This window comes from Passer montanus, unplaced genomic scaffold (assembly GCF_014805655.1).
Source record: "Passer montanus isolate IOZ18808 unplaced genomic scaffold, ASM1480565v1 scaffold28, whole genome shotgun sequence".
Classification (NCBI taxonomy): Eukaryota; Metazoa; Chordata; class Aves; order Passeriformes; family Passeridae; genus Passer; species Passer montanus.
Window position 1 is genome coordinate 6,301,284 of NW_024367483.1, and position 27,880 is coordinate 6,329,163.

The following is a 27,880-nucleotide window of genomic DNA, read 5'->3' on the forward strand; positions in this document are numbered from 1 at the left end:
TGAACAAAAGGGAACCTGCTGAGGCCACTTTGCCATTTCTGGTGAGCACAGGTGATCATGTGCACTGCACAAAGCAAGAATATACCATTTCCATACAGGATTGGAGTGTTTCAAATGGACAGCTCAGGAACAAGTGGTGTGATCTGACCCCGACTGTCCTTGGGGATGTGCAAATTTTGCACCCATGGTGAAGCAGCATGAAACACAGATTTTCTTATGTGTTAAGGTTTCAAGCTCTCAGGTTTGAAGTGTAAATTATGGTCCACAGGAGTGATCAAGGAGATGCTGAGTCTTTCACAGACTACTCTGTTCCTACTTTCTCTCTTTCCTGCCCAAACACCTTTTGGATCTCGGAAGCAGGATGATGGCAACTTCTGTATTTAGAATGAGCATCAAGCACTAATGAGCCATAATAATACATATTTTGCATATTTTGCTTGGATTTATTTTTTATGCATGCCTACATATTTTAAAATAAGATGCTGATCTGAAAAATAAGTTCACAGTGAAGATAACTACAATAGGTTTTTAAGCATTAATCCTATAGAGGTAGGTTTGGAAAAGATTTCTGCCTGCAGGACTGTCTTTACCTTGACAGCAGGCTCTAATTCTTCATGTGCCATTGTCATTTATGTTAATAAAATCCCTACCAGTAGTTTTCTGCATTAAATATATGTGTGCAGAAGAAAACACCAGCATAGCTGGAATTTTAATTTAGAGAGACAGATTAGCCCATTTATGCCAGGTGACGCTGTCAAACCAGCCTAGTAAAAGCACAGAATTTACTTACCCTAAGTCCAGGATGTCAGAAAATATACCTCAGGTATTAAGCTACATTAATTTAAGTCCTAGTTCAGTCATTTTAAAATGGCATGGCTATTTAATCGTACTTCAGACTGGCAAAACCAAGGTTTGAAAAATTCAGCTCTGTGTTAAAAGATGTGATAGAGCTATCAGAACTTTGGCCACTGTTCTTACAATTCTGTTGGAGCAAGAGCAGACTTTGCAAAAAAAAAAAAAATCAATGAGGTTTTGGCTGTACATTTATGGAACGGGCATCTAAGCGTGAAAGGAAATGAGCTGCAGTGCTGGAGAGCAGCTGAGGAGTACTAAAACACTTGGATTTTGCTCAAAGCTTCTCTTCATTCTTTAATATGTGCATGGGAGACCCCATGTCATGCTGGAACATAGAGAACAAATATCTGGTCTTGAAACATATCTCCTGCTACATAATAGGAAAAAAAATGTGTGTGTATATATATTTATTGTGTATATATATATATATATATGTACCAGGCAGTCTGTTTAGCCAAGGAGGAGAAACTTGAAGGAAAAAAAGTTCACTAAAAAGAACCACATCCTGCCTTCTTGTGTTATCTGACACTTCTATGCTTTACTCAAAAAAAAAAACAAAACAAAAAAAAAAAAAAAACCCCCAAAAAAAAAAAAAAAAAAACCCCCAAAAAAAAAAAAAAAAAAACCCCCAAAAAAAAAAAAAAAAAAACCCCCAAAAAAAAAAAAAAAAAAACAAAAAAAAAACCCCCAAACAATTACTGAAGTCCTTTTAGACCTTGTTAGGACTTTTTAAATGTCATTCTAAAGGGTAAAAGGCAAACAGGGCTATTGACTGGTGAATGCAGTGCTCTGTGTCTTTTTTGCATCACTTTTAGTCTTTTAGCCACAGTTCCTCTGCTATCTATATTTAATATAAACTCAGAATAAGTGATAGATACACTCACCAGACTTTAAAAAAGCCACAGCCTGAATCAGAGAATCATTCTGTGCTCATTCTTTTCATGTATAAGTGGATGAATCAAACCTAGTAGTAAAAGAAACAGCAAAGGAGCTATCTATTCTACCTGTAAATGAAGAAAATACCTACTCATAATAAAATAAAATAAAAAAAACAATTTCCATTTTAAAGAATAGTTAAATAATGCTAAAATAAAACCTTTTTTTTTTTTACGGGTAATTCTTTTTTACACTTATTTTCTAATATTGGAAGGTGTATTTTGAGAATGTATAAGAATTTAAAAAAGAAAAAAGTAGGACAAGTAAGAGTTATTTGGAATTTCCTTTCCATCTAAAAGACATTAACACACACACAAACAAACAAAAAAAAAGACCATCATGTGATGTTTGGTGTGCAAAACCTATGAAAATATTGAGAAGCCTAGTAGGGCTTCTAAATTTCTCTTTTATTAAGGTAATGTTCTACTTCTTGCTCCTATGTTTCGCACCTTTTTTCTCTCCAAGATTCAATTTATCCAAAATACTAACAGTACCTTTGTGTGTCTGAATTTTTCAAAAGGGACCAGAGATAGATTATGCTTACTCTGACATATCTGTGATATGTTTATGTCTAGATCTAAAATCCCATCAAATAGGTTTTAATAGTCAGGTATGTAAAATTCTAACAGAAATATAGATAGACATAGATAGATATAGATTATAGATATAGATTTAGATTATATAGCTATAGATTATATAGATGATATATAGATATAGGTATAGATATAGATGATATAGATATGAAGCAGCTGTGCAGTGTTTGAGGTTAGTTGGAGACCTAATTTTATTAGAAATTTCTCCTACTATAGCAAATTTTATAGAGAATAAGCAACAAGGAAGGATCTTTTGCCAGGTTAGAACCTGACTCCATTTGCCAGGTACTTAACTTTGTGAACAAAGTGTTCCATGAAGGGGCTTTGAAACATCTCATCTAGCCAAAGAACACTGGCTAGAGAGCAAGGAAACACGTGCCATGGATTACAGAGGAAGCTCTTGTAGACTTTAAGTCTGGAAATATAGGTTTAACCTTAGAAAACGAAGATCTGTACAAAAAATACATGAAAGCTACTTTTGCTTGTAGTACAGATTCTGGACTTAACTCTGCTTAGCTGGCAGCTTAAGTTATGACATCCTCCATATCAAAACAGCCGCTAATTTTCTCCACTTCTCCCCTTCCTGATGAACAAGGTAGATTTCTTTCCCAAAAACAAACCCCAGCACTGTGGAGGATGGTATGGATTGACTGCCAATTCAGCTAGGCTTTGCTCAGTTAGGTAAACTGAGCTAAGTCCTTAACATCCTACCCTAATTTTTGAACCTATTGGATGACCTGTGATTTCTTGTGCCAGTCAGTATTACACTTCACTGGCTTCAACACCTAGGCAACAGTTTTCCTATCTATGTTTTTTTTATTTGGTTGGTTTTGTTTTGTACAGCTGCTAAAGCCTTACCTAAAATCTTTTATCTAAGGTCATAAAGAATGAAAGGACAAGTTTTAAAATATACTTAAATGAGATCAGAGAAGATACTTACTTTGAAACATGAATATATAAACTCATAACCATTTACTGAGATTCTTACCGTATTTTTAATCTCTAGAGTCTAATAAAATTAAACCTTGCATTTCTGTTGGCAGAAGATCCAGCAGTAAAAATAACACTGTACATTGAAGTGCCCTTCCTCCTTTTTACAGATTATAAAGGGGGAAGGGAGGGAGCCCTAGTTCTTTAAAGGGAATTACAGAGTTTAAAGACCTAACTCAAACAAACCAGATCTCCAGAGCAGCAACTTCCTCTAGCTGTTTGTCAAAAGCCTGAACAGCTATACAAGGTCAAAATAGTGTGGTAGGAAGGGATGTACTTTTTTGTGTATATAGGATTGGATGTTTAAGTTCAAGGTCCAGACTTGTTCATTACATCTGCACTACCTCTGGCAAAGGAAACAATGTGGTCTTTTTCACAGTTTATATGGCCATGTAGATACACTTCAATAAACTAGTGTTTACAAGCAGGCAGTGAAATACTAGGAAAACAATGTTAATAACTGTCCAGATATCAGATTCTGTATTAAATCCTTAGTTATTACAGCTTGCTGTGGAAACACAGCAGTTAAACTGTTGAGTATTAAACAGTTCGTGGCGTGCTATAAATTTCAGATGCTTTTATATTATATAGTACTGTGCAAATCATTATCTGAAAGTCAGCTTTATTTGTGCAATGTGTGCACAATGTAGAAGAAAAACAGTTCAAGCATGTGTGTCTTCCAATTTCATAAGGATTTTAAGGGATTATTTAACTTGCATGAAAAGCAGCTTCTAATGAAATTTGAGCTATAGCATGAAGCAAGGATCACAAGCAATAGCTGAGCTGGCTAAGCACTTAGTAAAACTCTTTCTCAGGTTTATGATCAATTTAAATATTTTTTTAACATTCCATTTGGGAAGACACAGTACTAAATTGCCTTATGAAGTACATGGAGCAAGCTATTGCATAAATCAGTTAACCTGGTTCTGTGTTAAGGGATTTGAATCCACTCAGTTCCCAACCACTGATGATTTCAATTCACAAATACTCCAGTCAGCCATGTGGCCTCGTTTCCTTTGGCTTTAGGGAAGGAGCACCTTCCTTCAAGACATAAGAGAGTGGATCCATAAAAATCTAGTTTCTATGGGAAGCACAGGGAGGACTAAGCACTGTGCTGATATGGCTTGATGTTACCTTCAAAAAGGTAAGCTCAAAAAAAAAGCAATTCAGGAATTGTTCTTCCTGTTGCAGAGATGGACAGTGTAAAAGGGTACTTTTCTCTGACAAGTATAGAGCATTCCTTCTTTTCCTGTGACAAAATCTGACATCCTTCAATGCTATGAAGCAGGAAAAAAATAGAATATTAACAACAAAAATAAAGAAAATTATAAGAAAAAGTAAAGGGGGAAAAAAAGAGCAGAGAGGTAAACAGGGAGGAAAAAATGAGAAAACTCCAAAATAATAGGGAAAAAAAGAAAAAACAAAAAACAAAATCCACCAGGATTTTTTTCTCCTTGAGGTATCAAAATATCATGAATCACAGATAGGGGAAATTAAAATGTTGCACCAAGATAAGCCAGAAACCAAATTGGCAACTCCACACTAATATATTTAATCTTTTCTGTGACAAGACAGCAACTAAACAAAGTGCTGACTGAAGTAATCAGACTATAACTCATTTGTTCACTTAATTTAAACATATTTAGTAAAACAGTGATTTAACATTTGCCATGGCTTAAAGGAAATAGACTAACAAAGCTGGTGTTTTAACAGCCATAGAGATCTGAGGGGACAAAAAGATATCTCTACAACTGAGGGTGGCACCAACAAGAGATAACTGTGTTTGGAGACTCCAGCAGTTGAAAAGTGATTTCTGGAAGGATGTTCTCCCTTCCCCTCCATGCCCCCAGCCCAGCTGGGGAAGTTGTACCTTGCAAGGCTTACACCATTAAAAGAGCACTGACAAAAGATGTGCTTGCTGATGCCAAAGATCCTGAATATTGCCTCAGTTACCAGATATGGCCAAAAGATCATCCTAGATAAAATATAGGTTGGCACAATTTGGATGTAGGCTGGTTTATGTATTTTGAAATAGTATCCAGGGGTCTTCACAAGAAAGACTAGTACAACATTCAATAGAGACTTCAGCCTGACTGTTAAATCTGAAACAGACCACAGAAATATTTTTTTATCCTGTACAAAGTTTCTGATATGTTGGGATTAACAGATAATTCTAGCAAATTGTGCTGTAGAAATTAGCATCCTCCTACTCTGCCTCAGATTACCAGAATTACAAGAGAGTCAGGAGAAACTCTAAACCACAGATTATTTGAGGTAAAACTTTTTTTCTCCCGCTAACATTGCTGGGAGGCAGAAAGCTCTTGGGAGAGAATGAAAACCTAGAGCTGAAAACATAAACTGCAATAGCAAGGTTTGACAGCGCTTGTAAAAAGCAGTAGATAAACACATAGGTTCAAGAGGCATTTCTGGATAAGGCAGAAGTCTTATAAGTGCTGAATATAAGTGAATATAAAGCATTAATTTAACAAAGGGCTGGTTCCTGTGAGTGGAGAAGAATGCAGCACCTTCGAATGACTTCCCATCTAGCAGCACTTGAGAGGCAACACAAGGACTGACCCCTGCTTGAACTCCCCCGACCAGGTTGTCAAAGAGCAAAGGCACTGAGAAGGCAAAGGATTTTAAACAGGTTTGGAAAGCAAATCCTTCTCTGGACAACAAAAACTGCTAAGAAATTCCTTGAAAATTCGAGCTCAGAAAAAGCTCACTGTTCACTCTTATGGTTTATAAAAAACCCCAACAAATTCCTGAATTCCACAGCAGGGTATGGACAGATCCAAGTTAAATCACAAATGTAGATATTTTGGTTGTTCAGATGACCCATGGAAAATGTATTGTGTTCCCACCACCAAACAACAGCTTGAGACACCTGTCTGGTCACCATTTTCTCCACAAGCCATGAACTCCAGAAGCAGCAGGAGGATTTTAAACTGATCCAGGAATGTAATATGGCAAATAACTATAGGAATTACAAGTGGAATTGCTCTGTCTGTCAGGATCAGTCACAACCTAGACCTTATCTCCACTGAGGTATGATCAAAATAGAAACGAAGATAAGGGTAGCCCCATAGCCAGAAATGCAATGCAATAAATACTGATTAGATAGTACTTCTGTTTATGAAGGACCACCTTTAATAATGTTACCCATCCTATTAATATATTAGCCCAGCCTATTTGAGGCTTGCTTATTATGTTATTCAATTTCATCAAGAAAAAAAAGAGAAAGAACAGCTTACACTACTCACAGCAAAATTCTTCTTCAGCACCCTTTACCTTCTTTTGTCATCTTAGTAAGACATTTTCTCAAACACATCTGCTTTAGCCTGAAGATTAGGGCAGGCGATGTTCCTCATGCTGAAATTATCATCATTTTGCATTTTTTGGGAAATACACAAAGTATCACATATTTCTATTGTGCACTTGGAACATAATTCTTTGAAAAGCATCTACAAAGTGTAAAATGATTCCTGTGTTCTCACGCAGGTTCATCACTCCAGCAATGGTGGATAACACAGCAAGTGGTTAAGAAGTCCAGTTTTATTAAGATTCAGCATTCTAGTCTGACTTGTTTCATGCTCTCATCAGGCAATCTAAACCTCAAAAGCTTTGTAGTAAATTCCATGGTTGCAGATCTTCCATGGTGGCTTCTGGGCTTCTTTGGGAAGAAATACCCCACAAAACAAAAAACCAGAACCTATAGCAGTCATACTAAGATTTTGCATTCAGCAATAAATTTTGCCAAATCCCAAGCAGTATTGTCCCTATAGACGAATAAGAGATCCTCCTCTCATCTCCCCTAGAGTCTCTATTTAGCAGTCCTTTATTTTTGACTGGTGTTATATAGGTAAAAAAGGTTTGAAAGCAGTAACTCCCTTGCAACTTATTTTATTTCTTACTAAATCATACCTGCTATATTAGATCACACTTATTTATGACACCAAGGAAGATGTATCTAAACTGAATATTAGATACAACCTATTCTTATGTCATATAATTAAAATATGGCTCCATTCTCAGAGCAATTCCTCTACAGAGTAGAGAAATCTGTCCAAGAGAGATAATTTGCCTTTGTTTTAGAGTAGGTCAGTCTGATTCCCACAATTCTCTCCAGAAGAGAATCTCAAAACCTTGTTTGTTTGGGAAGTGCCTGGTTGAATGCCCATGAAATTCAGTGAAGATTTTGCCACTGACACTTTTAGGCATGGTTTATGCATTCCTTTAACATCATTTATAGTGAGTTTTTTTATACCTATGTTGTTATAGCCATAAATACTTATGAACGCATTCGGAAACACACAGATGTTTATAAGGAATATATAGACATACCTTATTAAGAGGCAGCTCTGTGATACAGTTTATCCTTTGCAGGCAAATTCCTGATTGCCACTAGGCATTTGGTGGGGATGGATCTGTGGAAGTTGCATTTCCTTTCTGCAGGAGGCAAGGCAGCACCAGACAGAATGACCTGCTGGTTGACTAATTCTCCTGGATCTACAAAACCCATTTCACAGAAGAAAAAGACAGCTTTAAATGAGGAAGAAAACTCTTTTAGCTCTTTTTCAGGGACAGTATGCCTTTTTGGAAAAAGAGGCAGCACCCACAACAGGGCTATAAAAATCTCCACAGTTAACACATAGAGGGCAGGTTGCAGTCATTTCTCAGTCCCATCATTATTTTTTTTTTCCATCTAATGAGTTTCACGTGAAACACAATGGCAATTAAACGACAAGGACACAGATATCCTCCTTTTCTTTTTGAATTTCCCTCTTCCTGGGACAGGACAAAGTCCTGCACTTCACTCATGGGTCATTTCATGGTAAGCAAACAAAAGGAAATTAAATCCTTTGACAGTGAAGAGAGCACTGAACCTGTCTTCTCCTATATAAAAGACAGATGAACATAAGGCAATTTTTAAATGACTTTTTTTTTGTGAAGAACCCAGTCCTAGGGACAGACATTTATTATGCCTTGAGCAGGTCTGTTGGGTAGGTCCTGTTGATAGCCTTCAGAATAGATAAATTTGCTTTCTGAATAATCCCAACACCCAGATCCCTCACCTGATCAGGCTGAACAAAAAGACCGATGGCACTGAGGAAGTTCCTATGTGTTATGAGGAAAGGAAGAGAAAAAGTTTGGTACAGGTTGGCAACAGAGCACACAAAGTCCTGGTAGACATTTTTCATTAATTTTAACAGTCATTAATCTACAGATAAAAGAGTGAGTAACTTTTAATTAATAGCAGTTCACTGCAGATATTGACTCTTAGCACTATGTTGATGGCTATGCAGCTTTTTTAAAATAAAGACTAAATTCTATCCTATGGATGTTGTGAGCTTAGGCTTGGACCTCAGCCACAGTACTGAAGTCCCACCTGTATATTTTTCCAGGAAATTAAAAGAAATAAACAGAAACTCAGCCATAAATCAAACCTCACCCTTGGCAGTGGATGTATGGGATAAGTTTACAGTTCAAATGCTTAAAATTTAAGAAACCCCTCATCTCATTTCTCTAAAAATTTTATCAGTTGTTAACTGCTCAGTAAATCTCTGGGTCATATTTTTTTTTAATTGCTTGGAACTGAAGACACTGCTGATGTAGATGTCCCTGGCTCACCCTATATAAAAACAATACCAAGGGTTCTGGCAGGTCTTTTGTAGCAACTTACAGTGGGCATTACAATATAAAAGTGAGCAACTGACTAAACACAGAAACCACTTGCTGACAGATGATAGGAATAATTTTTCAAGCAAATCTTTGAACAGTGAGTCTTGGAATATAAACTGTCAAGCCTGATTTCATTGACTGACAGTTTTTAGTATTTAAGGAGGTAAAGAGCTGTGAAAATTCTTCACTTCATAAGCATTTTTAAAGTGGTTTCTGACATATAAACTTTTGGCAGCAATTTTCAAGGGGGTCATCTGAAATGACTGATATAGTAGTTAGTGTGGTGCAGGCATAGCACATTTAACAGTCACTGAGCTTCGAATATGACACAGTGTGATACTAATTGCAGCACTGCCAGCAAGGCATAAAGGAGTTGCTCAGAGTGCTTGACATATACTTTATGACTTTGGAAAAAGAAAGAGGCTTCAACTGGTAAAATCAGGACATGGTACAATACCTCCACTTCATTTTACACATGAGAAAGTGCCATTTACTAGCATGACCAAGACCATTCAAAAAGTAAAATAAGATAAATCCCAACTTATTTTAGCTTTTCCAGATCCCACGTCACATTTATTCTATTCTCAAATTCACAAAATTATTACAGCATATTGTAGTTTAGGTTTTCTGACACATTATGAAATATGGAAGCTGGAAGAGTAAGACTTGGATTCTGGGACCAACTCCCATGCCAAAAACTCAGTGGTGTGAAGAATTGCTTCTGTTGTATGTTGTTTTATTATAGCAATGTACATGATTTATACTAGGAGAGACCTTGGCTCTATGGTTTTAATTCAGTTCCACTGACAGATTTTCACTTGAACTGCTCAATACACATGAACTTAGGGAGCTGGTTTTGTGAAGCATTTTGCAGCTACAGAAAGGCTAATTGGATTGCACCATGAAATTCTTTCTGGAGATATTCTTTGTAAAGAAGAAGACCTTCCAATCAGCATTTCTGTACTTTTTAAACATTGTATTGCATTTTATGAAAAAGAATTTTAAAAAAGAAATCAAATACTTGCCCAGAGCACTCGTTCAGGTTTGGTTTTTTCCTGTCTCACTACTAAGAAATTTAGTATTTAAGCCTTTGAGTTCTGTTCTGATTTTATATTTTCTTCAGCTTTTAGAGAAAGCAATACTTCACATCCTAAATTAATAAGTCCTTTTGAGGCCTGATGTCAGTTGAGAGTCAAACTGGCAGACTTGGAGGAAACCATGGTGGTAGACAAAGTAAAGACTTTGTATCTCTCAGGGTTTTTTCTAATATTTTTCTTAACTATTCATACTTATGTTTTTCTTAACTATTCATGCTTATTCATTTGTTTGATGCTTAATAAAAATGTGAACATTCATCTTTTTTGTTTATCCTTTGATTGTTTTTTAAGTTACTTTTTCTTTCTATGCTAAAATTACTCTTCAGTTGGTACAGTCATTTAATGTATATAAAACATATAATTATCTTTCAAGCAGAAGCAGTAATCCTCAAACCTGTGAAGCAGCAGCTCCAGCCTTTGTTCTTTCTTTCAGGTGGACACGTCTATTTGCTCTGCTGGAAATCTCAGGGGTGGTGCCTGGTGCTGGCTGTTTTGTGTGACCTGCATGTTGGTGGCACGTGTACAGCCCTGTAGTGCAGCTCCCAGGGTCAGGGAGTGAGGCTCTTCTCACATTGATAAAGTGGCTGCACATCACAGCAGAATTTGAGTGCTGATATGACCTCAGTTTGCTATTAGGGGATTAAAGCCTTGGCCAGAGATAAGCCAAACAGAGCAAAAAAGCAAGGCTGAGCAGGAACTGCATCAAATGGCAAAGAGCAGTGGGACAGGCAACAAAATTAGTTTAAAATACCTGCTGCAAATGTTAATTTATAGAGAATCTTAAAGGTCTTTTGAAGGATTCTTAATTTTCTGCTTGAAATGCATATTTAGCAGTGTCCTAATCATCCATGATGGCATTTTTTTCCTAGAATTACCACATCTCCGATGTGGTGAAGTGTTAGCAGATCACATTCCTACCTCTGTTCTTCCAGTCAGTCCTCCCCAGAACAAGTGCCTTTGACATTTGACTTAGCCTGGGGACACTTCTTCATTCCCAGGCTTGGAGACATGGTCCTGCTGCATCCCAGTGCTCTGCCAGGCAGAGAGCCAATTTGGCACCAGTCCCACTACATACACACCAATTGCTACAAAATAAAATAAAGACAGGAGCCAATAAAACATGCACAGACTGAATGGAAGACCAGACAAGAGTGAAGAATCAGGACCCCAAAAACATACCCCTGGGAGCTCTTGCATCCAAGTCCAAACAGCCTTGGTGATCAAAATCCTTAAGTCCTCTGTGGCTGACAAGGGATGTCAGCAGCCACATGATCAAGCAGGTTCTGTGTCTAAACCAAGAGTCTCCCCCACGGTGTGGGGGGTGCTGAGCTCTGAGGCCAGAGCAGTTCTGCAGTGCCCAGAGAGATACTTCAGCCCTTGCAGTCCAGGCACAAATGAGCTTTGAGACAATTTCACCTGTCAGAAAAAGCAATAATATTAAAATGTGCCTTACAAAGCTCAGAAATTTCTGTTTCGTTCTTTAATACATTTCGATTCTTGACCAAGGTCTTGGCATATATAAATCTGATTGCACTGGAATACTGCATAATAAACCAATGTTTAATGAGGTTTCTGATTAAAAACTGAATCTATTCCTGCAACAAGGAGCACCCAACCATATGCCAGGGCACTGTGTGAACGAAATGCAAAGGAATGGCCCCTCCCTTAAGTGAAATCCCAAAGGAAGATGTGGACAGAGGAGTAAAAGCTGAGCTTTAGGGAATTATAAGTCAAATATACTGTTTCATACTGTTTTTCCACATACATTTTAATAGTTATTTTCCAGTCTGTAGAAGATGCTAAAAAACCACATTTCTGTTCATTTTAATGTAGAGAAGGATTTATTTTACACTCCAGGGTGATCCATTAGGTTAAGCTGTATTTTAATGATCTGATTTACTCAGAGTATTTGAAACACCACGAAGACTTGCCATCCATCCTATTAAGCCCAGTATCCAACATTAGTAGCAGAAGCACATGGATAAGCAAATCAAATGAAAGCTGTGAAGAAAGTTGCACAGAAGCTGCATAAATGAGATCTGTGTATCTGCAAGGCTCGTGGGAAGGATAAATTATTTCAAGATTGATTTAATGCAAAGACACAAGCTGAACAAGCTGACTGATTTTTCTCATTTATCAGTTCTCTAGAACTGGTACAATGTTGACTCATTAATTTTCCTGAAGTGATAGACACATGGAGAAAAGTGAAAAAAATCAGCTAAGATGAATAAAAACCCTGCCATTAATTCAACACAGAGGAAGGGTAGACGGATGATGTTACTCTTGCTAGCAGCAACCAAAGTTAACAGCCTAGTCATAATGTTTGAACTGAAATAATAAGAATGTTTTAGTCATTTGGGTTTATTTTCCTTTTTCAAAAAAGACATAAATTTTATGGAAACCGAGGGAGAGAAAATTAACGGTAGTAGTTCTGGAGCTGGAAACAGTAAAAAAATTATGCCATGGGATACATTGAATAAATATGTCTATCAGCCAGATTGTCTTACAGATCTAAGTGAGGTTTGCAGTGTAGAGAGCTTGTAGGATTCTTCAGAAGGCAGACTGGGGAGCTGCCATTATAGATTCATAATAGAAAGACCACAATGGAGTGGCACACAATCAAAGCTTGGGACTTAACTCAGAAATTAAGCCTGAGCCTACATGGATCACAGTGTATCTGTGCCTTGATCTTCACACAGCTCACCAAAAAGCCTCACGTGTCATATACTGAAGAACAATTCGGTGATAAAACCATTAACATTTTCAGTTATTTTCCAATCCATCTTTTGTTTCATAACACAGAGCTGGAAGAAATAAATATCAGCCTCTTGTAGATTCTGGGAGAAGCAACAGAACTTGATGGCAACAGCAGAATCTAACACAAGTACAACTGAAAAGAAACATGTTTCCAGGGCAGATTGACTTAGTCATGATCAATAATTATTTCAGACACAAATGCTACACAGAAATATCTTTAGCTTTTTTTAGTACTCAGTATCAAAAATAATTTTATCACTAGCATCCACTTCAAACATCCAGAAACTTATCCTTAAAACTCAATACATGCATTCCATACTTATTTTTTAACGCTTTTACAATACTATTACTGGTTATTGCTTCTTCATGAGATTTTCTGTGTTCTCTCTCTTCTGACCTTATTTTTTTTTTTTTGAGATATGGTCTTTCCTGACCTTAATTTATCTCAATATGAGAAAGCATCAGTAAGCAAATACCAAGTAATTTCATCTGTGAAAATATCTTTTTTACATCTATATTTGTACTTGTTTCTACTGATAGTCATATTATATTACAGAAATTTACTCAACTGTGTTTACCCAGCTGAGGGCAAGCTATTGGTACAGAGGTAGTGTTGATTTACACAGATTGTAAATTAATATTTTAGGAATAGTAGGAATTTTAGGAAAATATCTGAATACACAGATTTGAAAGTTTCACCTACTCTTTTTCTTACTGCAGCATAATCTCTTGCAATTGTATGCCTAAGGAACAAAGCAAATTCTATTTTAAAATCACAATATCTACCATTTTTAAGAAATTGAATGGTTTAAAATATTTTCCGTAAAAATAAACTAATTGTTTTCAGTAGCTGGAGACACCACATTTAATGCAAAATTGTCCTTGAAAATTGAGATTAACAAATCCAAGATACCAAAGTGAACCAAAATATCTCTTCCAAAACTGGAGGCCAGAACTCCTGGCCAGTCTAGGATTCCTCACATATGACCAAAGTTCTGAAAATTCTTGGTTGCAAGCCCCACCATCAAGCTTTCCGTGGGCAGAAGATGAGCATCTGAAACCAGCCCCAAAGTGTGTTTTACTCTTTTAATTTTGGATTGATGGGATATGCAGTCTTTGTAGCAAGAGCTCTCTCAAAGATCTTAATATGAAGCTATGGCCTGAAAACCACTAGGTTCCAAAATAGATGAAATAATAAAGAAAAAAATCAACATTTTTTTCTCTCCCATGCCCTTAGGAATAACATGGTGACTTTTCCTTTTCAACAAGTGCTTAACAAGCCACTATTTATCTTAATTGACCAGCTAAACCTGATCCAGCCAAATTGTTCAGGACACAGAAAAGAAAAAAACTGTATAAAAAGGTCTCTGGTAATGGAGATTTCTTTCAACTATTTACTATAACCAAAAAATTTATTTAAAGTACTGAATACTAAGAGTAGCTCTTCAACTAGGTAATGTATCAATAAAGCAAAATCCATTTCACTTATATCTTCATTTTTTAGAATAAAACTAAAGGTAATGACAAAAAGTACAGCTTTAGGCTCAGTTCAATTGATAAGCAATGAGGAAAAGATGACATCATAAATTTATTTTTTTGCTTTGTTTTGAGGGGAGAGAGAGGGCAGTCAGCTTGTTCCCTATCTGATTCTGTTTCTTGTTTACCTGGCAACAGATCAGTGTAAGGGCTGATGGGACCAACTCTCTCTGCTACTGCCTAAGCTGCCAAAGAAGGAAGCAATGTCACATCGCATCAATAGGTCAGTAACAATTTCTTTACAGAAAACCAGGTTTCCAATCCCACAAAATTACCCCAGGAGAATTCACTGACCAGATGTCACGTCAAGAGTTGCCACAAATGCTGTGCAACAGTCCTTAATCCAAAGTATTTAATCAATTTCAAAATCAGTATTGATTTATTAGATTTCTCTTTTCATAATATAGAAATATTTCATAAACGCATTTACACTGCCTGGGTAACTAATTTAATGCTATATTAGGAGCTGTATCTCTGGTGACCTGAAGTGTTGTTTTGTTTGGTTGGGGTTTTTTTTCTGAGCGTTTTATTTATTTTTGCATTGTGAATTCAGGCAAGTAGATACAGGCACAGACACACAATAATTATGTAGCTTTTCATCGTGCTATTGATCTCTGCTCAAAACTCCTATTGATATGCAGGATCAGGTACATCTTTGCCAGATGGGATTTTTCCAGACTAACCCCTCCAAATTTCACAGTGCTCTATGATGGCAATGCTTACCACCTTAATTGAAAAGGTAACAGTGAAAAATCATTGTAAATTCAGATTTGTTGATCAAATCCTCAACAAGACAGTCCAGGAAAGAAAGCTGCAAGGTTCCTATGTGCCATTATACACAATAACCTCTCCCCATCCTAGCACAATTAGAAGGATTACAGAGCAATGTCTACCCACATGACATTGGCCTGACTCACCAAAACAAAGGAATATTATATTTTCATGCCCATTTACTTTGTCTGCCTGTCAGCCTGTCAAACAGCAACCATCTGTGACTATAAGGAAAACCAATCCCCTGATCAAAGCACTGAAATACAGTGAGCAGAGGAGTAGTAACATCAAAATGATGGCCATGAAGGTCTCCATAATCTAACACGAACCACCTGTGAATTTTCTGGATTGAAATGAGAGTGGGAATTTGTTCCACAGGTGTCTTTAGGCTGAGAGACCAACACAGCTGACAAAAAAATAATTGCTCCCTGTAAGTTCACATTACTACAGTCTTTTATTTAAACAGGGGTGTGTTTTTCAGCACATAGGTACTGAAATTAGCCTTTTTCTAGGTAGTTGTGGTGACTGCACTCCTATCTTGTCCTCAACATCATTTTCTGCTAAATCTCACATATGCCAGGAAATCAGAGATTTTCACCTTCCCATAGGTTTCAGCTGTGTCCAGAATGCAATTTGTGCTGAAACAAAAGACATTGGTTCCCATACCAACGTACGAATTTACCATTCCTGGTGTATTGATATTTTTCACTAGTAACACCAAGTGAGGTATTCTGTAAATCTGTTTACATTTCCTTCTGTAGCCTTCCTCTCTGCCTTTCAAAATTGATGTCCTTTCCAGATTCCTTCTTAAAGTCCTTTTCTTCCTGTCACCCATGATTGGTAATGAAAAACCCAATAACTTCTTTTAGTGGATTATGATAAATTTAAGTATGACCAGCATACTAGTTATAACAGAGGAAAATGTACATGCCAATGATATTCTTCAGTCCAGCAGAGAGAGGAAGAGGCACTCTAGGGTACAGTTCCCTGGCATCCCATCCCTTTTGACTGCAATGCAGTTGTTTACATTGTTTGCACAGTACCAGACACAAAAACTGTGCAGACTCTGAACTCCTCCCTGTGCCCTGATCTACCTCAAGGGAACAGCCAGGCCACAGGAAAACCAAACAAATGATTAGAGTCTCAAGACCAGGATCACCTTTTCCCTAGGCTGGATGAACGACTTGACTTCTGAGGCTCAGTCTCCAGCATCTTGAGTGAACCAATTCCTCCTTCCCATCACTTCCTAAGGTCCCAGCAAGAAAACAGCTTCTCATCTGCCAAGGGACTATAGGGCACCATTGCATTAATGCCACTTGTTTATTGGACAGTGATTTCTGTGTCCATCTAATAAATAATAATTGAGATAAAAATACCATCTCTTTAATCATCATTCCTCAGCAGAAGATCTGATGCTTCCTCTTCTTAACTATAATCATACCACTTTGGCAGACCTAAAAATATTTGGGATCTGTGCAATGGGGGAACACAAATAAAGGAGTTACTCACGTTGGAGGTGACCTGGCTATATCAAAATCATGGAGTCCAATAAAGACTCAGAACCATGAATTTGGAAATAGCACATCATACAGCACCACAGAATTGACTACAAATCTCCCAGACTCAGACTGAAACAGTCCTGCACATTTAGTTTTGAGGATCTCTGCTTGGCATCTGAACCATGAATTTGGAAACAGCACATCATACAGCACCACAGAATTGACTACAGACTCAGACTGAAACAGTCCTGCACATTTAGTTTTGAGGATCTTTGCTTGGCATCTCCGCTTGGACACAAAATCCCTCTCTCCAGAGTAAAACAAATATTCAGTCACAGTGCCTTGGTAATTGCAAAACACTGTTTCAAATCCTATTATTTAGCCTTTTCCTCAGCCATAACCAACTGTTCTCAAGTTCACAGGACTAAGCACAACCTCATTGACACCAGCACAATTAGACCCATTCACAACCACTAATGGTTGCTGGTTCAACAAACAGGAATTGGCTGAATAGATACCATTATGTCACTTTATATCTTATTTACTTGCATGTGTAAGCCCAACAATAACAGTTTTTTGGTAAGGTACAAGCCAACTAGTGCTTTTTTTCCAGACAAAATAAACCAAACAAAGCAAACTTCTGCACACATTTGTGGATAACACTAAATGTCACCCTGAAAAAGATAATAAGTGGAGAATAAACATACCCAGGGATTTATTTTTTTTTTTTCTGAGCCAAATAACCTGGAAAATAAACATTGGCATCTTTTTTCTTAATTCTCTAAACTGCAAAGTTAGATTCTCCTCATATCACCCTACCTGATTCTTAATTTTCAGCTGCACAGTCAGAAATATTTTCCTGGGTTTTTTTCCTTTGGAACTGAGAAACTGTGTTGTAGAAATCCCTGGGATAACAATTTTTCAGAGATGGAATTGTCTTCCATATTTTAAAAAGTGTTCATTCTGAAGCTAGGATTAAGGTCTCAGGCAGGACAGGATTCAAAGGATTCAGTGGTTGTTTATCACTCTGAGGATGGTTTTGTGCTGCTGATCAGATTTTAGTTGCCATTAGCACTGCAGATTTTTCCAGCTGGAACTCACAACTGGAAAAGCAGAAAAGTCAATGGAGAAATCAAACTTCTTACATACAATTGCTAGATTTCAAACAAAATTTTTGAAATTTGTTAAAAAGAAAATTGAAAGTTTTAAAAGAAATTTACTTGGTTACACCCACATGGAATTATGGATAATGTAGTTACAGTGAACATATATATATTATTAACAACACATCTTTAAAACTCTTAAAAATCTGCAGTAAGGTTTGGTTTTTCTTTTTAAATTATGATATAAATTCTCAAAGTGAAAAATACATTCAGGGATACAAGTGAGATACTATTTCACCCTTGTCTAAAAGCCATTTCCTTTCATCTTTCTGAACACCTCTTTAACCAGCACGGATCATATCTGCACTCAGCAGTGACACGGAAACAGAGGCTAAAAGCTCTGGAATAAGAAAGAGCCTGGGATAGTGAATGGCATGGGAACTCACGTGGCTGGAGAGTGCTTGAAAAACTCAAAACTCCTCTGTGAAAATTGAGAGCTGTGCTATGAACAGCCCAGGTCACTGCCAGCCCTGGCTCAGCACCGAGGTGCAAACCTCACACAGCAGGGCCAACAACACCCCAAAGGCCCTGGAACACTCAGAGGTCAGCTGGGCAGCAAAACCATTAAGGACTTCCACCCTAGGAGCTCACTAAAGGATTTTAGAAGCAGGATTGTGCTTCTTTTCCTCACACCTGCGTTTTAGTGGAACACCACTGCTAATGGAAAGGCAATTGAAGGCTAAAATAATCAAGGGATCACCCTAACATTCCTGAGAGAATATCAGTTTCTGATTCCTCTCCTTTGAGCAAATAGAGGCAGAGGGAAGGGGTTGCTTGTCCAGGGTTTCTTTCCTGTTCATCACAGCCCTCTGGACATGTACAGCTATGGCAGAAGAATAGACCAGCACATAAAAACTGCAGACTGAAAAAGGACCAAGCTGACATTCCTGATGAGCTGTCCTGGATGCGCCTCAGCTGAAAGCTGCAATTACAGCCCTGCAGTCTAAATTCCAGTATATAACAAGATAATCTTTGTCAATTACTACTAATTAAATTTCTTTATTCTTTTTTTTTTTCCTCCTCACCTTTTTCACTCCACTTTAAAAGCACACTCAGCACATTTACCTTTTTTGAGTTTCTAGATGGTTGTGAAGCACAGGCCTGTGTCCCACTGCAGCCTCTGCAGCCTTAAAATCCTCATATGTTCTGATTCTTAAAAATTATTATTCTTCTGTTGCCACTTTCCTTCTATCCAGCACATACAGGTGCAGTATTGCTCATCCTCATCTACTTCTGCAGAACCTCTGAAAACCATTAATGAAATAGTAAGGGGGACAAAAAAGGCAAAAATCATAAATGATTAAAAATGTAGGAAATTTACTTTTTAATCAAACAGTATTTATTCAGTGGAAAACTACACTATGCAAGACACTAACAGCTGTGTAAAAAAAAAAATATCTTAATATTTAATGTGTGTCCTCACCCCATTCTAAATTCCAAATTACAAAGCTGAAGACTTCTGCTGCTGGTAATTAATTCTTTGCCTGTTATTAACTCAAACACTGATGCCCCATTCACTAGGTTACATAGGTGCAACTTCCGTGGCAGTTTGTCTGCATAACTAAATAAATTATATGTTTTGACATTACTGTGTATTTGGCCTTGATATCCACAGCTGAATCAAAGGCAGGCAAGGGCCCCGATCTCTCCCTGTCTGGAGAATACAAACAGATTGAGAGGTGCATCACCTGCACATGTTACTGCAGCAGCCTTCCCTTTGTTGTCAAACTCGACTCAGATTCATTTCAAAATATCCAAGTCCAAACCTAATTTCTGGCAGGACCTGCAGGATCAAATATGTCTCCTTGGCATTCATTTGCTGCCAGAAAGCCTCAAAAGGACAATGAATGACAGCCAAACTGATTATCAGTTTCAGTGAGTGAAGGTCAGTAAGTGTAACATCTGCCTGGCTGGTACATATTCATGTGCAGCGCTCTGCTCATCCAGAGGTCACAGAAACTCACAGAATGAACAAGATCCCACTGGAGCCCTCTGCTTCCACAGGCATACAGGCACATCATTTTTTACTCATTTAATGGATTTTTTTGAAGGAAATTACTGACTGAAGGAGCTACATAGGTCAAAATAACGCTGGTTTTTATTTTTCTTTTCAGTTTTTTTTTCTTTCCTTTATTTGAAAATGCAAAGATAAAGAGGAGGAGGATGGCAAGCGTGGTACAGGAATATTTATTCTATCTATTATAACCCATTCTGATTCACTGAGACAAGAAGAATTACTATATTTTTTCAAGTACTTTTCCTATGGGGTAAAAAAAGAAAGGCTATCTTAATTTTTTGGACTAGTACAAGCCATAAATTAATGCATCTCTGTCACAGATTAGTGATGAATATATCTGTCCATTGTTTATAAAAAACTAAACTTAAAAATGACAGTTGCAAATCATAAAATTTAATAATTAACTTCTATGAAAAAAAATCTCAAATGCCATTGGAACTGCACTGGTTCCTCTGCCATGATCTAAGAGATCATCTAGTCCCACCAAGAAGGACTTAAAAACATCATATTCCAATAGCATATTGGAACTGTACTACTTGACTGTATCCATACCTAAATTTTACAACTTGAAAAGATAGTTTTGAATTCAGAGAGACCAAACACAAATGAACTTCAAAATACATTTAACAAAAGTGAGACACTTGGCTCTGGAAAACTGGAAATGTGATATTGTAGACATGGAGTAATTTATAACAAAAAGAAACTCTAACAGAATTCAGTATTTCTTCTGCTGACACCCATTGTGGTTATGCTGTGATTATTTTGGTTTCAAAAATAGTTTTCTTAGATTGGGACAATATTCCTACTGTATTGTTATCCAGAAGTATCATTACTATGTATTAATATCATATTAATATAATTTATGTTCCTATAAATTAATATCCTGAAGGGATATTCCTTAATAATAACCCTTTTTTTAAAGATACAGATTCAGTGCATCAGTATATTCAACATACCTCAAGCAAATTTGTTTTCATGATCCAAAAGCCCAGACGAGGATTCCCAGACATAAATCAGGCAGTGGAGCCCCAGTGCCTGAGTAAGAACTGCTCTGTCCAAAGCACGTTTTCCATCACAGTCCTGGGAAGTGGCTGCACAGTTCCACAACCTCCTCAACACCAACAAGCAGCCCTTCAACACCTTAAGAGACAGACCCTGTTATAAAAAGGGAAAATTCCAGAGTTCTTATTAAAGCTGTTTTTTCTAATAGCCTCTTTCTTATCACCACATGTTTATTGGTTTCATGCTTTCCCAGTATACATCAAAATTAAGGAAAATTCTGTACATCAACACAGTACATGAAATGCTTTAGGCTCTTGATAAAGACTCTGAAAGAGGTAAGGCAGCATCATATGTTAATCAAACCCGCATCTTTAGCAGCTAGAAATTTCTCATACTCAATTTTGACATAGTGAAACAACAGCAGGGGAACGCCTAGGTGCAACTAGAGCATTACAAAAACAGACCGGGAAAGATATCAGCAAAAGAGGACAGGAGTAGTTGTGTAGAATAATTCCAGTAGTTAGGCTACAGAAATCAGTTTCATAGGCATGGGAGTCACTTAACTCAAGCTGTGCCTGAGGCAACAACAAAAAAAGTTAAAATCCCTTTCTCAGCCCAATTTTCTCTTCTTGCAAGAAGCCAATATATTTTATTTTTGTGTTATATTAGCTAAACACAACAGAACCAAGAGACATCAAGGTGAGACAGGGAGATAAGGTTGCAGCTCCATTTGCTGTAGACAAAGCACAAAAACACAGCAAGAAATATTCTATCCATGAAGTCAGAGTGCAAAAAAAATCTTTTTTTTAATTTGCTTAAGGTAATTTCACATATACACCATACAGCTTCCAAGTGCTCTGACTGAGAATGAAATGAGGAACTTTATTCTTTAAACAGCTGTAGCTGTTTAAAGACCCACAAGGTCCTTAATGCAATATGCAAAATTTCATGAAAATTTTAATTCCAAGAGAAGATATTTTGGTTTCCATTTACAGTAAATTACATGAACGGCCTGCTTCTTGAATCTTCATCCTTCAAATAAATTAATGAGCAACTTTAATTAATTAGTAAATACCAAATATTTGTTATTAATGATCATTTCCTTGTCCTTGTCCTGGATTATATCAACAGTTTGTTAGAGCAGGAAATAATGAAAGTCGTGATTCATAGTTGTGTTTATTATAGTAAATTCTAATTAGTCTATAGATAGTGTGTTCCACTGTTGTAACTGCTTACATAAACATAGCATAGGAGAAAGATGTATAACATAAATAAATTGAGGAATGCAATTGCAGGAGTCACCACGGCTCCACAATATTTCAGGAGTGCTCTATTTAGCAAGGATTACCCAGCTGGAAGAACAACAAAAGAAGAAACTGTGACTGTATCAGGGGAAGGGAGAGGTGGAAGGAGAGAAAAATGTTCTCAAGTAGAGTGAGGAGCAGTTGGGTGAAGGACAGGAAGGAGAAACAGCTGCAAGGAGCAGGAGAATTTCACACAACAGAAGCGCCCTACACCTGGTGATTGCTGATGGTGTATCCCTACAGCTCATTAACTACTCTTCCATCTGAGGAATTCTGCTTGTTCCTATGCCAGATATTGTGGGGCTTGGGGGCTGGAAGAGACTTTACATAAAAAGTCCACATGAGATTTAAGCATGGCACATTTTGTTATTCATTTCTGAGGCAGGAAAATTGGCATGATTTCCCTCTACCCACATCATTGTGTGCAAAAGAACATCCTAGGTTGGGAGCTGAACTGCGAGAGCCCAAAAAAACGCTTCAGCTTAATCAGAGGCACAGAGAGCATAGCTAGGCAGAGAGGTGGCTGAACATTTTTTACTGAAAATTTATTGCACAGAAAATGGTTTATCTGCCAATTTTACAGTGAAAAATATGGATTCCTACAAGCCTCTAAAAAGATAATAATTTTATATCAGTGATAATCCATTGGAAAAAAGGTGTTTTATCTCTTCATATAAATCTCCATTTTTCAATATTGCTTAAAAAGTGTAACTTCTGAGTAACATGAGTAAAGGCATGGAAGATGTGTTATTGAGCAACGGTCCATTGAAAAATGAAAAATTAGACAAGTTCACCACTCTGTTAAATAAAGAAGCCCTCTCCTTGTGCCTGAGAGAAATTGAGGAGTCGCAGTCATTTGCCAGCTTTCAAAAAACAGTTCTCTACCATGATTTGCAATTAGATTATTAAGCATTTCTTTCCAGAACCATAACTTCAGAGACCAGACTCTATATACTCCAGCTTTAAGTTTTTGTGAAAGAGCTGCTTTTATTTTAACACAGGCAAACTAAAAATATTTGTCTGGTCACACATTTCTAGAGCTGGAAACTTAATTTCAAGATATATATACTTACTTTTATGCTCCAGCCATTGCTTTCTATCACTGAAATGCTTTGGGAATGTAGCTGTAGGCAGCCAGGGAGGAAATTTTTTTTGTCTCTCCCAAGACTTTTGGGTCAGATGTTCCTGTCCATGCTTGCCAAGCAAAACTCCAAATCTTGTTTGGGCACAGTTTTTATTCTAAAAGTCAAGACTTTTGCTCTCGTGCTTAACTTTAATTATTTCCCAGGAGCTGGGGAGATTATTGGCAGCAGGTTCTTACCTGTTAACTCATGACCAGCATAGGAAGGAGGCCATAGATCAGATAAAGTTATGCTGTGTGTATTTAGGAAATGGGTTTGGATTTCAGTAAGTAACATTTGCAGTCATATGAGCTCTTGCTCTTCAACTAATGTGTGGCAAAAAACACACTTTACATTTCAGCTGGAAAATATATAAGGAAAAATTACTTTAAGCTAAGCATTCTGTTAAATCAAAAAGTATTTAGTTGAGTCATTTATATGCAGTACATTAGGTCAAACAATTTATTTTTTATGGTTAATTACAACTTTTGAAGGAAATTGTAAGGCCTTCATATTGTGTGTCTGCTAATAATTACCAGTAATGTGATTAAATTCATGTTTAATGCTTATCTAAATTAGCTCATTAGCTTTATGGATGTTTGAAAACCTCCAAAGACTGAAAAATATTCCGTTTTCATTATGGTGCTGATACTGATCTCACTGACTGTGGCTACCATATTCATTACTCTCTGTATACATAGTTCTGTATGGAATATCACTTGTTTCAAACCAATTATTATGCAAATCCCAAGACCTTGCTTGACACTCCCTGGTGACAATGAAACCTTGTTTGGCTTAAATAATAATTTGGGAGCCATTTATACTATGAATGAGTATTACAAATTTTGTATACCAAGGAACTATATTTTCTTTCATCAGAGAGTATCAGGAAATAGCAAATATCAATCTGAAGAATAATTTTAGTTTGCCTGCAAATAAATTCTGGTGCTTCAATGCCTTTTTCTGGAGTATGCGTTGATAGATGAAAATAACAGATTGCTATAAGAAAGTCTTGTTTATGCTTCTTATTTTTCTTATATCGAGAAGCTTCTTACAATGGACTGATTCCAATAGCATTAACTTACCCTAAGTTTGTTGCATTCCACCCCCTAAAAAGAGTATAAAAAAACAATAAGAGAAATATTTTTGGAATCAAAAGTTATAACAAAATAATTCCTAAAGCAACTTACATCTTGTAAAATCCTAGAAAGTACACAGTTACAAAGCAATATTATAAAACTGTTTTTATGAGGATGTGCAATTCAATACATATATAACTAAAATTATTAGTGCCATGAAAAAATTTTTGGTTTTTTTTTTAATGTAACAGTATGGGCTTTATTCTGCCTGACTTTTTGAAGGTAATCTGAATTTTTTTCTCAATTAACATGTGGTGAAATTTAATCTGCACATGAAACTTAATCTTTAGACTACAAACTCATTAGAGTTTCTTTAAAGCAGTTATTTAAAGCATAGATTTAGAATCATATATTATTTTTTAACAAAACATTAAAAAAAAAATTAGTACCATGCATGTAACAACTCATTTTTTTAGAATATACTGAGTATTGTCTTGCCAAAAAAAAAAAAAAAGCAACTTCATGGCATTCATTAAAACTACAAATTAAGATATAATTAAGTAGATTCCTTCTGGCAAAGCACTGAGACAAATTGATAGAGGAAAGCTTTTTCCTCTAACTTCTCTAGAGTCAGGAGAACTTTAGCTGCATTAATAGTGCTACATTAAAATATCTAGCTGTGTAAAACTGTCATCATTCAGAACTGCTGACACATGAGTTTGTTTTAGATAAGACTCTAAACTTTCATTTGCTCAATCCCTCCTCTAGCCAATTTTACTCGTCCAATGAAAAAAAGGAGAAATTAGCTCTGAAACCCTCAATGAAGGAGAATGAAATGCTAAATCTTTTCCCCTTTATTATCACAGTTTTCCACATTTCAATATTTTCTCTTCAGAATAGATGCTGTAGGCTGCATTTGTTTAACAGCCTGAATAATTTCAGAGCCAAAATACCAACCCAAAAAATCCTGTATAGAGGTAGAACAGACTCTGTCTAACAACCATCAGACTTCCAGCCACTATAATTGAAATGTGATCCACATAACCATGGGAAAACAAAAATAAATTCATCAAAATTACTCCTCTGGCTGGTGAAGGCAATTTGTCTTCGACATCTGTAAATTTCAAATCCAGAACCACATTCCTCTTTCCCAAGTGAGCATTAAACCAAAGGCTTCCTGTTGTTGCTGTGAAGGTCAGTAGCACTTGTACTTCAGGATACCTCACATTTGGCAACCAGGAGTAGCCTCTTCATCTTCTTTAAAACACTTCAATTTAGAAACAGTGATTATTTCAAGAATTAGTGAAATTCACATCAGTATTTTCTTATCCCTCCCTGCAATGTGGAATTTTATAAAATCTAAAAACTGTGATCTTGTGGTGCTTCCTGGCAAGGATAATTTCTATCTCTAGTAAAATATTCTCAAGCAGTAGAGCATTCATGGCACCCAAAATTCTCCCCAAGGACAAGAGTGCATCTATTTTATTTCCAGGTTCAATTTTCACTGCAAGTGGCTTGTTTTTTTTCTATTTGTACAATGTTATCATTTATAAATTAGAGATGGTGTATATATGTTATCCTTCAAATAAATTATTCCAAGTCATTCCATTTGTATGGTTATACAGCCAGGAAAACACATAAATAAAAATAATGTATTCTGCACAGAATGTAAAGTATATTGCTCTCACTCAAGCCTACATTTGTATTTGGATGAAATCACAGAATATTTTGGGTTGGGACTTTAAAGGTCACCTCATGCAACATCCTACATGCAGCAGGAACATTTCCTCAGAGCCATGTCCAGCCTGACCTTGAATTTTTCCAGGAAAATTGATTTTTTCCAGCAATCTACCACCTCCTTAAGCAACCTCTGCCAGTTTCCTCACCCTCATTATAAAAAATTTCATCCTTATAGCTAGTCTAAATCAACCATCTATTAGCCTGAAAACATTACAATTTGTTCTATTAAAACAGGCCCTGCTCAAACACCCATTCCCATCTTATAAATCCCCTTTAAATATTTAAAGGCCACAGTGTTTTGGAGGCTGAAGAATAATTTCAGCTACAACACACCTAATTTTTCATTAATCTACTATGTTTAGCTTCTTCTTGGCTGAAGCACATATATCATGGTGTGGGGGAAAATTCCTTGGTCTAAGTGAGGGAAGGAGTAATATATTTCCTAATATACTACATACACTGGGAAATCTACTTGGATGAGCCTAGCACATAAAGATACTCAAGACAAGTTAGGAAATGCCAGGAAAATACATAGAGACACAAGTTCAATATTTTAATATAGAAAACTAAAGTCTTTCAACTCATTTCACCAATCTGGCATGAAAAAAATTGTGTATCTGTTTATTTTAAATGCTCTACCCCAAGGACAATATTAATGAAACATTAATAGTTGTAATACATCTTTAGATTTTTCTGAGAAATGTGAATCTTATTTTTTTGCTCTCTCTAAAAACAATACACCTTTTGAAAAATTAGTTTTCGGCTAGATTACAATTTCACTATGCAAAAAGCTCAAGGACTTTTGCCTTTAAAGATAAATATTACTTCCTGAGAGATCTTAATAACATTTTCTGAAAATTACTCATTGTATACACTGGTAATATAAGTTTGGATTGTCTGACTTATTTCCTTATTTATAAAATGCTGTATTTCTATTGCCAAAACAGGATTGTAAGGGGATGTGTTCTCATGGCTGACTCCTCCAGTTAGTTTTCAATTCCATCAGCATTCATGATAGGCCCATTTGTACTGAACTGCCAGAGAACACATCAAAGAGCATTTCCTGCTGTTACCAGCAAGAATATTTATCTTATCACCAAACTGAAGCCTCAAGTTTACCTATTGAGGGGAATATCCTGCTCTCATCTCTAAAGCTTAGTCACCTCCTATACACCTTCACTGCAAAATGAGACCACAGGATCACATTTCACTAATGAATGTGCAGCAATTCATGGAAATAATTGTTTTCTAACCCTGGACAGTAGGTACCTATATTTTAATAGCAGAGAAAGGTTTAAGTTCTTTTTAATTATGTCTGAAAGTAACAATTTAAATTTACAGTATTTTTTAAAAAAATCTGTCAGAACACCTATATATTAATGATCAAGTAGCTGCCCTTTTTTTTCCCTCCCCCAGGAGATAATTACATGCTCTATGCTAATCAGCAGATTTGGAGAGGTAACATGAGCTTTTTATCCAAATCACAGGCAAGAAATGCTAAGAAAAGGATTGAATTGGGAGAATATATAGAACATATAAATACATAAAACCCCATTAATTTTGGATCATTATACATTTTTCTAAATATCACATGAAAACAAGGAAAAATATTTATACCTTTAAATAAAAAGGGTTCCAGTACAAATGAAAAAATCATTAAGTGAAAATATTTGATGTGTTAATTGATTTCACTTCTGCAAATATGATTGTAAGAGAAAACAAGAGAACTCAGAAATGT

At 36.4% G+C, this 27,880-nt stretch overlaps 1 long non-coding RNA gene across 1 annotated transcript; it reads right to left on the reverse strand.

Annotated features, from left to right (window-relative positions):
• Positions 1-9,665: 9,665 nt before the first annotated feature.
• Positions 9,666-21,028, reverse strand: LOC120504072. Its single transcript, XR_005627923.1, has 4 exons — positions 20,853-21,028; positions 18,945-19,123; positions 11,333-11,569; positions 9,666-11,238 (listed from the first exon to the last, which is right to left on the reverse strand). It is a non-coding gene; the product is annotated as an uncharacterized LOC120504072 (long non-coding RNA).
• Positions 21,029-27,880: the final 6,852 nt, after the last annotated feature.